The sequence below is a fragment of the Oncorhynchus keta genome, chromosome 13, assembly GCF_023373465.1.
Source record: "Oncorhynchus keta strain PuntledgeMale-10-30-2019 chromosome 13, Oket_V2, whole genome shotgun sequence".
Taxonomy (NCBI): domain Eukaryota; kingdom Metazoa; phylum Chordata; class Actinopteri; order Salmoniformes; family Salmonidae; genus Oncorhynchus; species Oncorhynchus keta.
The window spans coordinates 3,302,939-3,313,717 of NC_068433.1; the positions used below are offsets into that span (position 1 = coordinate 3,302,939).

Consider the following 10,779-nt stretch of genomic DNA (forward strand, 5'->3'; position numbering starts at 1 on the left):
ACTGCCTTGTTCAGGGGAACAGTGGGTTAACTGCCTTGTTCAGGGGCACAGTGGGGTAACTGCCTTGTTCAGGGAACAGTGGGTTAACTGCCTTGTTCAGGGGAACAGTGGGTTAACTGCCTTGTTCAGGGGAACAGTGGGTTAACTGCCTTGTTCAGGGAACCGTGGGTTAACTGCCTTGTTCAGGGAACAGTGGGTTAACTGCCTTGTTCAGGGGAACAGTGGGTTAACTGCCTTGTTCAGGGAACAGTGGGTTAACTGCCTTGTTCAGGGAACAGTGGGTTAACTGCCTTGTTCAGGGGAACAGTGGGTTAACTGCCTTGTTCAGGGGAACAGTGGGTTAACTGCCTTGTTCAGGGGAACTGTGGGTTCACTGCCTTGTTCAGGGGAACAGTGGGTTAACTGCCTTGTTCAGGGGAACAGTGGGGTAACTGCCTTGTTCAGGAGAACAGTGGGTTAACTGCCTTGTTTAGGGGAACAGTGGGGTAACTGCCTTGTTCAGGGGAACAGTGGGTTAACTGCCTTGTTCAGGGGAACAGTGGGTTAACTGCCTTGTTCAGGGGAACAGTGGGGTAACTGCCTTGTTCAGGGGAACAGTGGGTTAACTGCCTTGTTCAGGGGAACAGTGGGTTAACTGCCTTGTTCAGGGGAACAGTGGGTTAACTGCCTTGTTCAGGGGAACAGTGGGTTAACTGCCTTGTTCAGGCGAACAGTGGGTTAACTGCCTTGTTCAGGGGAACAGTGGGTTAACTGCCTTGTTCAGGGGAACAGTGGGTTAACTGCCTTGTTCAGGGGAACAGTGGGTTAACTGCCTTGTTCAGGCGAACAGTGGGTTAACTGCCTTGTTCAGGGGAACAGTGGGTTAACTGCCTTGTTCAGGGGCAGAACAACAGATTTGTACCTTGTCGGCTCGGGGAATTGATCTTGCAACTTTTCAGTGACTGGCCCAACGCTCTAACCACTAGGCTACCTGCCTCCTCTACACTCTAACCACTAGGCTACCTGCCCCCTCTACACTCTAACCACTAGGCTACCTGCCTCCTCTACACTCTAACCACTAGGCTACCCTGCCGCCTCTACACTCTAACCACTAGGCTACCTGCCTCCTCTACACTCTAACCACTAGGCTACCCTGCCCCCTCTACACTCTAACCACTAGGCTACCCTTCCTCCTCTCCACTCTAACCACTAGGCTACCCTGCCCCCTCTACACTCTAACCACTAGGCTACCTGCCACCTCTACACTCTAACCACTAGGCTACCTGCCTCCTCTACACTCTAACCACTAGGCTACCCTGCCGCCTCTACACTCTAACCACTAGGCTACCCTGCCTCCTCTACACTCTAACCACTAGGCTACCTACCACCTCTACACTCTAACCACTAGGCTACCTGCCTCCTCTACACTCTAACCACTAGGCTACCTGCCTCCTCTACACTCTAACCACTAGACTACCTGCCTCCTCTACACTCTAACCACTAGACTACCCTGCCACCTCTACACTCTAACCACTAGACTACCTGCCTCCTCTACACTCTAACCACTAGACTACCCTGCCACCTCTACACTCTAACCACTAGACTACCTGCCTCCTCTACACTCTAACCACTAGACTACCTGCCTCCTCTACACTCTAACCACTAGGCTACCCTGCCACCTCTACACTCTAACCACTAGACTACCTGCCCCCTCTACACTCTAACCACTAGACTACCTGCCTCCTCTACACTCTAACCACTAGGCTACCCTGCTGCCCCTACACTCTAACCACTAGGCTACCTGCCTCCTCTACACTCTAAACACTAGGCTACCTGCCTCCTCTACACTCTAACCACTAGGCTACCCTGCCACCTCTACACTCTAACCACTAGACTACCTGCCCCCTCTACACTCTAACCACTAGACTACCTGCCTCCTCTACACTCTAACCACTAGGCTACCTGCCTCCTCTACACTCTAACCACTAGACTACCTGCCTCCTCTACACTCTAACCACTAGACTACCTGCCCCCTCTACACTCTAACCACTAGACTACCTGCCTCCTCTACACTCTAACCACTAGGCTACCTGCCTCCTCTACACTCTAACCACTAGACTACCTGCCTCCTCTACACTCTAACCACTAGGCTACCTGCCTCCTCTACACTCTAACCACTAGACTACCTGCCTCCTCTACACTCTAACCACTAGACTACCCTGCCGCCTCTACACTCTAACCACTAGGCTACCTGCCTCCTCTACACTCTAACCACTAGGCTACCCTGCCACCTCTACACTCTAACCACTAGGCTACCTGCCTCCTCTACACTCTAACCACTAGGCTACCCTGCCACCTCTACACTCTAACCACTAGGCTACCCTGCTGCCTCTACACTCTAACCACTAGGCTACCTGCCGCCTCTACACTCTAACCACTAGGCTACCTGCCCCCTCTACACTCTAACCACTAGGCTACCTGCCCCCTCTACACTCTAACCACTAGGCTACCTGCCTCCTCTACACTCTAACCACTAGGCTACCCTGCCACCTCTACACTCTAACCACTAGACTACCCTACCTCCTCTACACTCTAACCACTAGGCTACCTGCCTCCTCTACACTCTAACAACTAGACTACCTACCTCCTCTACACTCTAACCACTAGGCTACCCTGCCGCCTCTACACTCTAACCACTAGACTACCTGCCTCCTCTACACTCTAACCACTAGGCTACCCTGCCGCCTCTACACTCTAACCACTAGGCTACCCTGCCGCCTCTACACTCTAACCACTAGGCTACCTGCCTCCTCTACACTCTAACCAATAGACTACCTACCTCCTCTACACTCTAACCAAGTACTCAATTGTCATACTAGGCTACCCTGCCTCCTCTACACTCTAACCACTAGGCTACCTGCCTCCTCTACACTCTAACCACTAGACTACCTACCTCCTCTACACTCTAACCACTAGGCTACCCTGCCTCCTCTACACTCTAACCACTAGACTACCCTGCCTCCTCTACACTCTAACCACTAGACTACCTGCCTCCTCTACACTCTAACCACTAGGCTACCCTGCCTCCTCTACACTCTAACCACTAGGCTACCTGCCTCCTCTACACTCTAACCACTAGACTACCTGCCTCCTCCACACTCTAACCACTAGGCTAACCGCCTCCTCTACACTCTAACCACTAGGCTACCTGCCACCTCTACACTCTAACCACTAGGCTACCCTGCCTCCTCTACACTCTAACCACTAGACTACCTGCCTCCTCTACACTCTAACCACTAGAATACCTGCCTCCTCTACACTCTAACCACTAGGCTACCTGCCACCTCTACACTCTAACCACTAGGCTACCCTGCCTCCTCTACACTCTAACCACTAGACTACCTGCCTCCTCTACACTCTACCCACTAGACTACCTGCCTCCTCTACACTCTAACCACTAGACTACCTGCCTCCTCTACACTCTAACCACTAGGCTACCTGCCTCCTCTACACTCTAACCACTAGGCTACCTGCCTCCTCTACACTCTACCCACTAGACTACCTGCCTCCTCTACACTCTAACCACTAGACTACCTGCCTCCTCCACACTCTAACCACTAGGCTAACCGCCTCCTCTACACTCTAACCACTAGGCTACCTGCCACCTCTACACTCTAACCACTAGGCTACCCTGCCTCCTCTACACTCTAACCACTAGACTACCTGCCTCCTCTACACTCTAACCACTAGAATACCTGCCTCCTCTACACTCTAACCACTAGGCTACCTGCCACCTCTACACTCTAACCACTAGGCTACCCTGCCTCCTCTACACTCTAACCACTAGACTACCTGCCTCCTCTACACTCTACCCACTAGACTACCTGCCTCCTCTACACTCTAACCACTAGACTACCTGCCTCCTCTACACTCTAACCACTAGGCTACCTGCCTCCTCTACACTCTAACCACTAGGCTACCTGCCTCCTCTACACTCTACCCACTAGACTACCTGCCTCCTCTACACTCTAACCACTAGACTACCTGCCGCCTCTCCACTCTAACCACTAGACTACCTGCCGCCTCTACACTCTACCCACTAGACTACCTGCCTCCTCTACACTCTAACCACTAGACTACCTGCCTCCTCTACACTCTAACCACTAGGCTACACTGCCTCCTCTACACTCTAACCACTAGACTACCTGCCTCCTCTACACTCTACCCACTAGACTACCTGCCTCCTCTACACTCTAACCACTAGACTACCTGCCGCCTCTACACTCTAACCACTAGGCTACCCTGCCTCCTCTACACTCTAACCACTAGGCTACCTGCCTCCTCTACACTCTAACCACTAGGCTACCTGCCTCCTCTACACTCTAACCACTAGGCTACCTGCCACCTCTACACTCTAACCACTAGGCTACCCTGCCTCCTCTACACTCTACCCACTAGACTACCTGCCTCCTCTACACTCTAACCACTAGACTACCTGCCTCCTCTACACTCTAACCACTAGGCTACCTGCCTCCTCTACACTCTAACCACTAGGCTACCTGCCTCCTCTACACTCTACCCACTAGACTACCTGCCTCCTCTACACTCTAACCACTAGACTACCTGCCGCCTCTCCACTCTAACCACTAGACTACCTGCCGCCTCTACACTCTACCCACTAGACTACCTGCCTCCTCTACACTCTAACCACTAGACTACCTGCCTCCTCTACACTCTAACCACTAGGCTACACTGCCTCCTCTACACTCTAACCACTAGACTACCTGCCTCCTCTACACTCTACCCACTAGACTACCTGCCTCCTCTACACTCTAACCACTAGACTACCTGCCGCCTCTACACTCTAACCACTAGGCTACCCTGCCTCCTCTACACTCTAACCACTAGGCTACCTGCCTCCTCTACACTCTAACCACTAGGCTACCTACCGCCTCTACACTCTAACCACTAGGCTACCCTGCCCCCTCTACACTCTAACCACTAGGCTACCTGCCACCTCTACACTCTAACCACTAGGCTACCTGCCTCCTCTACACTCTAACCACTAGGCTACCCTGCCGCCTCTACACTCTAACCACTAGGCTACCCTGCCTCCTCTACACTCTAACCACTAGGCTACCTACCACCTCTACACTCTAACCACTAGGCTACCTGCCTCCTCTACACTCTAACCACTAGGCTACCCTGCCGCCTCTACACTCTAACCACTAGGCTACCTGCCTCCTCTACACTCTAACCACTAGGCTACCCTGCCCCCTCTACACTCTAACCACTAGGCTACCCTTCCTCCTCTCCACTCTAACCACTAGGCTACCCTGCCCCCTCTACACTCTAACCACTAGGCTACCTGCCACCTCTACACTCTAACCACTAGGCTACCTGCCTCCTCTACACTCTAACCACTAGGCTACCCTGCCGCCTCTACACTCTAACCACTAGGCTACCCTGCCTCCTCTACACTCTAACCACTAGGCTACCTACCACCTCTGCACTCTAACCACTAGGCTACCTGCCTCCTCTACACTCTAACCACTAGGCTACCTGCCTCCTCTACACTCTAACCACTAGACTACCTGCCTCCTCTACACTCTAACCACTAGACTACCCTGCCACCTCTACACTCTAACCACTAGACTACCTGCCTCCTCTACACTCTAACCACTAGACTACCCTGCCACCTCTACACTCTAACCACTAGACTACCTGCCTCCTCTACACTCTAACCACTAGACTACCTGCCTCCTCTACACTCTAACCACTAGGCTACCCTGCCACCTCTACACTCTAACCACTAGACTACCTGCCCCTCTACACTCTAACCACTAGACTACCTGCCTCCTCTACACTCTAACCACTAGGCTACCCTGCTGCCCCTACACTCTAACCACTAGGCTACCTGCCTCCTCTACACTCTAAACACTAGGCTACCTGCCTCCTCTACACTCTAACCACTAGGCTACCCTGCCACCTCTACACTCTAACCACTAGACTACCTGCCCCCTCTACACTCTAACCACTAGACTACCTGCCTCCTCTACACTCTAACCACTAGGCTACCTGCCTCCCTCTACACTCTAACCACTAGACTACCTGCCTCCTCTACACTCTAACCACTAGACTACCTGCCCCCTCTACACTCTAACCACTAGACTACCTGCCTCCTCTACACTCTAACCACTAGGCTACCTGCCTCCTCTACACTCTAACCACTAGACTACCTGCCTCCTCTACACTCTAACCACTAGGCTACCTGCCTCCTCTACACTCTAACCACTAGACTACCTGCCTCCTCTACACTCTAACCACTAGACTACCCTGCCGCCTCTACACTCTAACCACTAGGCTACCTGCCTCCTCTACACTCTAACCACTAGGCTACCCTGCCACCTCTACACTCTAACCACTAGGCTACCTGCCTCCTCTACACTCTAACCACTAGGCTACCCTGCCACCTCTACACTCTAACCACTAGGCTACCCTGCTGCCTCTACACTCTAACCACTAGGCTACCTGCCGCCTCTACACTCTAACCACTAGGCTACCTGCCCCCTCTACACTCTAACCACTAGGCTACCTGCCCCCTCTACACTCTAACCACTAGGCTACCTGCCTCCTCTACACTCTAACCACTAGGCTACCCTGCCACCTCTACACTCTAACCACTAGACTACCCTACCTCCTCTACACTCTAACCACTAGGCTACCTGCCTCCTCTACACTCTAACAACTAGACTACCTACCTCCTCTACACTCTAACCACTAGGCTACCCTGCCGCCTCTACACTCTAACCACTAGACTACCTGCCTCCTCTACACTCTAACCACTAGGCTACCCTGCCGCCTCTACACTCTAACCACTAGGCTACCCTGCCGCCTCTACACTCTAACCACTAGGCTACCTGCCTCCTCTACACTCTAACCAATAGACTACCTACCTCCTCTACACTCTAACCACTAGGCTACCCTGCCTCCTCTACACTCTAACCACTAGGCTACCTGCCTCCTCTACACTCTAACCACTAGACTACCTACCTCCTCTACACTCTAACCACTAGGCTACCCTGCCTCCTCTACACTCTAACCACTAGACTACCCTGCCTCCTCTACACTCTAACCACTAGACTACCTGCCTCCTCTACACTCTAACCACTAGGCTACCCTGCCTCCTCTACACTCTAACCACTAGGCTACCTGCCTCCTCTACACTCTAACCACTAGGCTACCTGCCACCTCTACACTCTAACCACTAGGCTACCCTGCCTCCTCTACACTCTAACCACTAGACTACCTGCCTCCTCTACACTCTACCCACTAGACTACCTGCCTCCTCTACACTCTAACCACTAGACTACCTGCCTCCTCTACACTCTAACCACTAGGCTACCTGCCTCCTCTACACTCTAACCACTAGGCTACCTGCCTCCTCTACACTCTACCCACTAGACTACCTGCCTCCTCTACACTCTAACCACTAGACTACCTGCCTCCTCCACACTCTAACCACTAGGCTAACCGCCTCCTCTACACTCTAACCACTAGGCTACCTGCCACCTCTACACTCTAACCACTAGGCTACCTGCCCCCTCTACACTCTAACCACTAGACTACCTGCCTCCTCTACACTCTAACCACTAGGCTACCTGCCTCCTCTACACTCTAACCACTAGACTACCTGCCTCCTCTACACTCTAACCACTAGGCTACCTGCCTCCTCTACACTCTAACCACTAGACTACCTGCCTCCTCTACACTCTAACCACTAGACTACCCTGCCGCCTCTACACTCTAACCACTAGGCTACCTGCCTCCTCTACACTCTAACCACTAGGCTACCCTGCCACCTCTACACTCTAACCACTAGGCTACCTGCCTCCTCTACACTCTAACCACTAGGCTACCCTGCCACCTCTACACTCTAACCACTAGGCTACCCTGCTGCCTCTACACTCTAACCACTAGGCTACCTGCCGCCTCTACACTCTAACCACTAGGCTACCTGCCCCCTCTACACTCTAACCACTAGGCTACCTGCCCCCTCTACACTCTAACCACTAGGCTACCTGCCTCCTCTACACTCTAACCACTAGGCTACCCTGCCACCTCTACACTCTAACCACTAGACTACCCTACCTCCTCTACACTCTAACCACTAGGCTACCTGCCTCCTCTACACTCTAACAACTAGACTACCTACCTCCTCTACACTCTAACCACTAGGCTACCCTGCCGCCTCTACACTCTAACCACTAGACTACCTGCCTCCTCTACACTCTAACCACTAGGCTACCCTGCCGCCTCTACACTCTAACCACTAGGCTACCCTGCCGCCTCTACACTCTAACCACTAGGCTACCTGCCTCCTCTACACTCTAACCAATAGACTACCTACCTCCTCTACACTCTAACCACTAGGCTACCCTGCCTCCTCTACACTCTAACCACTAGGCTACCTGCCTCCTCTACACTCTAACCACTAGACTACCTACCTCCTCTACACTCTAACCACTAGGCTACCCTGCCTCCTCTACACTCTAACCACTAGACTACCCTGCCTCCTCTACACTCTAACCACTAGACTACCTGCCTCCTCTACACTCTAACCACTAGGCTACCCTGCCTCCTCTACACTCTAACCACTAGGCTACCTGCCTCCTCTACACTCTAACCACTAGACTACCTGCCTCCTCCACACTCTAACCACTAGGCTACCTGCCTCCTCTACACTCTAACCACTAGGCTACCTGCCACCTCTACACTCTAACCACTAGGCTACCCTGCCTCCTCTACACTCTAACCACTAGACTACCTGCCTCCTCTACACTCTAACCACTAGAATACCTGCCTCCTCTACACTCTAACCACTAGGCTACCTGCCACCTCTACACTCTAACCACTAGGCTACCCTGCCTCCTCTACACTCTAACCACTAGACTACCTGCCTCCTCTACACTCTAACCACTAGACTACCTGCCTCCTCTACACTCTAACCACTAGACTACCTGCCTCCTCTACACTCTAACCACTAGGCTACCTGCCTCCTCTACACTCTAACCACTAGGCTACCTGCCTCCTCTACACTCTAACCACTAGACTACCTGCCTCCTCTACACTCTAACCACTAGACTACCTGCCTCCTCCACACTCTAACCACTAGGCTAACCGCCTCCTCTACACTCTAACCACTAGGCTACCTGCCACCTCTACACTCTAACCACTAGGCTACCTGCCTCCTCTACACTCTAACCACTAGACTACCTGCCTCCTCTACACTCTAACCACTAGACTACCTGCCTCCTCTACACTCTAACCACTAGGCTACCTGCCACCTCTACACTCTAACCACTAGGCTACCCTGCCTCCTCTACACTCTAACCACTAGACTACCTGCCTCCTCTACACTCTACCCACTAGACTACCTGCCTCCTCTACACTCTAACCACTAGACTACCTGCCTCCTCTACACTCTAACCACTAGGCTACCTGCCTCCTCTACACTCTAACCACTAGGCTACCTGCCTCCTCTACACTCTAACCACTAGACTACCTGCCTCCTCTACACTCTAACCACTAGACTACCTGCCGCCTCTACACTCTAACCACTAGACTACCTGCCGCCTCTACACTCTAACCACTAGACTACCTGCCTCCTCTACACTCTAACCACTAGGCTACCTGCCTCCTCTACACTCTAACCACTAGTCTACCTGCCTCCTCTACACTCTAACCACTAGACTACCTGCCTCCTCTACACTCTAACCACTAGACTACCTGCCTCCTCTACACTCTAACCACTAGACTACCTGCCGCCTCTACACTCTAACCACTAGGCTACCCTGCCTCCTCTACACTCTAACCACTAGGCTACCTGCCTCCTCTACACTCTAACCACTAGGCTACCTGCCTCCTCTACACTCTAACCACTAGGCTACCTGCCACCTCTACACTCTAACCACTAGGCTACCCTGCCTCCTCTACACTCTAACCACTAGACTACCTGCCTCCTCTACACTCTAACCACTAGACTACCTGCCTCCTCTACACTCTAACCACTAGGCTACCTGCCTCCTCTACACTCTAACCACTAGGCTACCTGCCTCCTCTACACTCTACCCACTAGACTACCTGCCTCCTCTACACTCTAACCACTAGACTACCTGCCGCCTCTCCACTCTAACCACTAGACTACCTGCCGCCTCTACACTCTAACCACTAGACTACCTGCCTCCTCTACACTCTAACCACTAGACTACCTGCCTCCTCTACACTCTAACCACTAGGCTACACTGCCTCCTCTACACTCTAACCACTAGACTACCTGCCTCCTCTACACTCTAACCACTAGACTACCTGCCTCCTCTACACTCTAACCACTAGACTACCTGCCGCCTCTACACTCTAACCACTAGGCTACCTGCCTCCTCTACACTCTAACCACTAGGCTACCTGCCTCCTCTACACTCTAACCACTAGGCTACCTGCCTCCTCTACACTCTAACCACTAGGCTACCCTGCCCCTCTACACTCTACCCACTAGACTACCTGCCTCCTCTACACTCTAACCACTAGACTACCTGCCGCCTCCACTCTAACCACTAGACTACCTGCCGCCTCTACACTCTACCCACTAGACTACCTGCCTCCTCTACACTCTAACCACTAGACTACCTGCCTCCTCTACACTCTAACCACTAGGCTACACTGCCTCCTCTACACTCTAACCACTAGACTACCTGCCTCCTCTACACTCTACCCACTAGACTACCTGCCTCCTCTACACTC

The 10,779-nt window shown here is 52.6% G+C and overlaps 1 long non-coding RNA gene across 3 annotated transcripts; it reads right to left on the reverse strand.

Annotated features, from left to right (window-relative positions):
* Nucleotides 1-489: 489 nt before the first annotated feature.
* LOC127906624 (uncharacterized) lies at nucleotides 490-10,507 on the reverse strand. 3 transcript variants are annotated; one of them, XR_008062111.1, is made up of 4 exons: nucleotides 9,199-10,507; nucleotides 8,256-9,134; nucleotides 5,087-5,216; nucleotides 490-2,295 (listed from the first exon to the last, which is right to left on the reverse strand). It is a non-coding gene; the product is annotated as an uncharacterized LOC127906624 (long non-coding RNA). The 3 variants fall into 3 exon arrangements; XR_008062112.1 differs by lacking the exons at nucleotides 490-2,295; nucleotides 5,087-5,216 and adding an exon at nucleotides 6,078-6,606 and having other exon boundaries at nucleotides 7,997-9,134; XR_008062113.1 differs by lacking the exons at nucleotides 490-2,295; nucleotides 5,087-5,216 and adding an exon at nucleotides 7,518-7,576 and having other exon boundaries at nucleotides 7,997-9,134.
* Nucleotides 10,508-10,779: the final 272 nt, after the last annotated feature.